Raw genomic sequence first — 4545 nt, forward strand, 5'->3', positions numbered from 1 at the left:
TGAATGAAAATGTTTGGTTTCATCTGTGTAGTTAATTAATTTCTACACTCGATCCGAATTCAGTAAAAATTCAGTAACTTAATATGGCTTAGATGATTAAAATAAGAAACTAGATGACCGTTAGAATTAAGTACAAGTTTGTGATTAAGGGAAAAAAATTAGCTCATGGTTCTGTAAATTATAATTTATATCATTAAAGTTAAATACAAAGGTACTTGGATGAGAATATTTCGGTTAGGTGAGAAGTTGGAGTATTTTGGTAGGTGATAAATGACAGGAGGTGAAGACAAGTGATTAATGGTTTAGCCTTCTCATCAGATGAGACATTCATGAACCAGGCAACCGTTATCAACTTGTAGATGAATGATTTTGAAGAATGGATCTTTACGCCTACTTATGAAATAATTCTCAACAAAAACTCTTCAAACAAGCTGGATATATTAACCCTTACACAGTCACTCCAACTTCCGCATTACTTCAGAATAATGTGTTTAAATGCAAGATCCCACACTATGAGATGATTTTGATTTTAAACTATGCCATTTATAGGGTTCCATATTCACCTTGTCAGTAACCACCTTCCTGTTGTTCAATACATTGATGAGGAGATCACTGGCTTGACGGGCGGATGGCCGCTCCTGAGCGATCATTCTCGTGCACTGCAGTGCTATTTCAAGCACCTGATATGCTGCAGACTATTTGGATCTATCACCTCCCCACGATCAGAACCTTGCATTTGGATACGCATCTCCACCCATCTCACCATGTCCATATCTACACCGAAAAGGTTATCAGTTGGCATTTTTCCCTCTTACAATCTCCATTAGCACGATTCCCATACTGTAAACGTCGGTCTTCTCGGTTGCCTTGAGCGTATAAGCGTACTCTGCAAACAAGAACAAAACTTTTTGAGCTTTAAACCATGTATGAAAAATATTGAAGATGTTAACTTGGTACTGACCTGGTGCAATATAACTAGCAACACATTGCTCGATTTGATGTCCCTATGAACAATCTTCGGCACACAGTCATGATGGAGGTACTCCACTCCTTGGGCTAATCCGACGGCAATACTAATCCTAGCCTCCCAATCAAGGATCTTCTTCTTGATATTTACCGGCTGCTTATGAAGCCAATCCCACACACTTCCATTCTCCATGTACTCGTAGATCATGAGGTTGAAGCCAGCTACTCTGTTTATACAATACCCCATCAACTTCACCAAATGTTTGTGCCTTATCCTCCCAAGTGTCCATATCTCTCTTGTGAAACTTCTGTTCAGTAGAAGATATTCCTTCCACAGAATCTTCTTTGACGGCCACAGTTTCTCCTGTTCGAAATTCACCTTTTTAGACCGTTCCAGACCCTTCGGAGCCAATGACGAACTCGTCGCTTAGATTTTTCGTGGCTTGCATGACGTCTTGCCATTTATAGTCTTGCTTAGTAGCCCCGTGATGGAAGAGTAGCCTTCTCCTTGCTTGGAACGAACTCGAAGAAGAGTAGGTGCATTTCACTTCATTGCCTCTCTTGAAATATTCTCTCCTTTGTTTCAAGATGGTTACTACCAGCACCAGCAGCACAATTGCCGCTAAAGTCGAAATCACTGATATCACCACCACAGATGTTTCACTTAGTTATCGCTGCTTGTGGCTGGCCAGTGCGACAATCGTTTGCTTAATTTGCCTTGGAGATTGTTGTGGGAGATTTAAGGTTCCCCAAGCTGCTCATGTCACCGATTTGAGGAGGGACTTCTCCTATGAGTTGATTGCGAGAAAGATCAAGGGCTTCAAGCTTGGATAGCATTCCAATAGAAGGCGGGATATTTCCGGTGAGGTTGTTGCAACTGAGGTCTAGAATGCTTTGGAGATTCTTTAGTTGCCCAAGCTCAGTTGGTATATCACCATTGAAGCCATTCCTTGAGAGCTGCAGCTCATATAGATTGCTTAGCTTTCCTATGGTTTTAGGAATGGGACAAGAAAGTTGGTTTCCATTGAGGTTGAGTATATTAAGAGATGACAAATCACCGATTTCACCAGGGAGAGTTCCATTGATCGAGTTGCCATCAAGGTACAGTACCAGAAGCTTGGAAGAATTGAAAAGCTGTTGAGGAAGAGCTCCGAAAAATTGAATGGAAGAGAACCTAAGCTCTCCAAGTTGAGGCAAATCACCCAGCCATGGCGATACCGGTCCAGAAAGCGAGTTGTCGTTTAAATCAACGTGACTCAATTTCCTGCACGACTTGAGCTCATCTGGTATAGGTCCAGTGAGTAAATTACCCGAGAGGTTTAGTAGTGACAGTTCACGAATCATGCCCAACGATACCGGGATTCTTTCGGTGTATCTGTTTTTCCCTAATCTTAGTCTATCAAGAGTAGGCGAATTCCCAAGCTCCTCAGGAATTTCACCATCAAATGCATTGTTTGTTACATCAAAGGAAAGGAAAGAACGTGAACCACATAACGGAGCAATGCTTCCATTCATTTTGTTTTTGGAGAGATTGATTCTTGTCAGGTTGGCTAAATTGATCAATGAGGCTGGGAGATTACCTTCAAGTGAATTGTTGTAAAGCATGAGCTGCTCCAGGGCTCGAAGGAACCCGAAACTAGTGGGAATGCCACCAGATAGTTGATTGTCTGCAATGTCCAGGATAGTAAGGTTATGGCAGTTACCCAATGTGGCTGGAATTTCACCCACAAGCTCATTCTGCCTCAGATGAAGCAGCTGCAACTCCTTCAGCCTGCCAAAAGTAACCGGGATCTCCCCGGTAAAATGATTGCCGAAGAAGTCCACCATTTTCAAGCTCGAACAATTACCGATCTCCCAAGGGATGTGTCCACCCAATCGATTTTCATGCATATACAAGATTTCAAGTGCATCCAGCATTCCTATTTCTCCAGGAAGTTTGCCCTCTAAATTGTTGTGAAACAGAGCAAGTGTCTGCAAGTTGCTGAGGTTTGCTATGAATGGCGAAATCGAACCGACCAGGCTGTTGTTGTGGAGATAGAGATCGGTCAGTTGATGCAGCTCATAAAGCTCAACTGGTATCGATCCATTCAGCGTGTTGTTGGACAAATCAAGCTGCTTCAAAGATGAACAATCTCTCAATTCCACTGGGATTTCACCGAAAAGATGAACATCCGAAAGGATGTGATGCTCCAAATTGCTAGTGTTGGAACATATATTTCTTGGAATTGTACCCGAAAGTTTGTTGTTTGATAGAACCAAGTAAACCAGCTGACTCAACTGGCCTAATTCTTCGGGAATGCCTCCTGTGAGCCTGTTTAACGACAAATCAAGAGTCTGAAGATTGCCCAAGCTCGCTAATGACTTCGGTATTGCACCCTCGAGATGGTACCCCATTAAACTGAGATAACCGAGTTGGCTTGGTATATACCCTGAAAGAGAGTTGTTTAAGAGATTGAGAGTTTGAAGGTTCTTGAGACGACCCAGTTCATCTGGGATGGATCCATTAAGATTGTTGAAAGCTGTAGTGAATACGTTGAGGCTTGAACAGTTCCCAAGCTGAGGTGGGATAGGGCCATTGAGTTGGTTATCCTGTAGAATCAAATCCTCAAGTCCGGCGACTTGACCCAGCTCGGGGGGAATTGAGCCTGTGGGACGGCATGAAGCCAAGCCGAGGGTGACCAGGTTGACAAGCTCTCCAAATGTGGAAGGAACGGGACCAGTGAGCTAATTGTCACCAACTCGAATGACTCGGAGACTGGTGAGTGAACCCAGCTGAGGTGGGATGGGTCCAGAGAGCATTTTGACTACATAAGCAAAGATTCCAGAGAGGAAAGGTTAGAGAAGGTGGTTGGGATGGGGCCCGTGAGGCGGTTAGAAGAAAGATCAAGGTGGCGTAGATTCTTCAATCCACCGAGCGAGGCTGATATCGAGCCACCGAGTGAGAACCCGGAAAGGTTCAAGCTCACAACATGGACCGAGTTACCGGAGGAGCTAAAGCCACAAGTGACACCAGTCCAACCACATAAATTAATGGAGTCGCCATGGGAGGACCAGTCATGCAAAACATCCAGAGGGTCTTCAACAAACGAACTCTTAATCTCCAGGAGAAGCGATAACTCTTGGTTTTGACAGAGAACAGAAGCTAAAAACAGAAGGAAGAAGAAAGCCTTTTTCATGGCGTCCATCTCTTGGGAGTAACAGGGCATTGCATGAATATTGCTTTTATTGGAAGGACATGGTGAAGATCATTAATCAAACCCGCGTTGGAAGTTGGTAATAGTTTGCCTTAAAAAGGGTTAAAACTTTAAAAAGGAGTGGTGCTATAATCAGAGAAGAGATAGAGGGAGCGTTGGGGGTGTCTCAGTAGCCTAGGGTGCCATAAATGAGTTGCCTGCATTGGGGAACAAAGAAGCAGCTCCGTGGAGATTGAGCTTTGGTTCTAACTGTACTACGTCCACAGGGAAAGTTTTGATGTGTCGCGGTTAAAAGATGGCGTGACAGGTTAAATAAGTGACCAGTTAAAATTTAGACCGGTTATGTTATATTATTTAACCGAAAATATCATAAAGTTCAATAATA

The 4545-nt window shown here is 43.3% G+C and overlaps 1 pseudogene; it reads right to left on the reverse strand.

Annotated features, from left to right (window-relative positions):
• Window positions 1-491: 491 nt before the first annotated feature.
• Window positions 492-4151, reverse strand: LOC120173936 (annotated as a pseudogene).
• Between the last annotated feature and the right edge of the window lie 394 nt (window positions 4152-4545).

Source organism: Hibiscus syriacus, unplaced genomic scaffold (assembly GCF_006381635.1).
Source record: "Hibiscus syriacus cultivar Baekdansim isolate YM2019G1 unplaced genomic scaffold, ASM638163v2 tig00111993_pilon, whole genome shotgun sequence".
In the NCBI taxonomy this organism is placed as follows: domain Eukaryota; kingdom Viridiplantae; phylum Streptophyta; class Magnoliopsida; order Malvales; family Malvaceae; genus Hibiscus; species Hibiscus syriacus.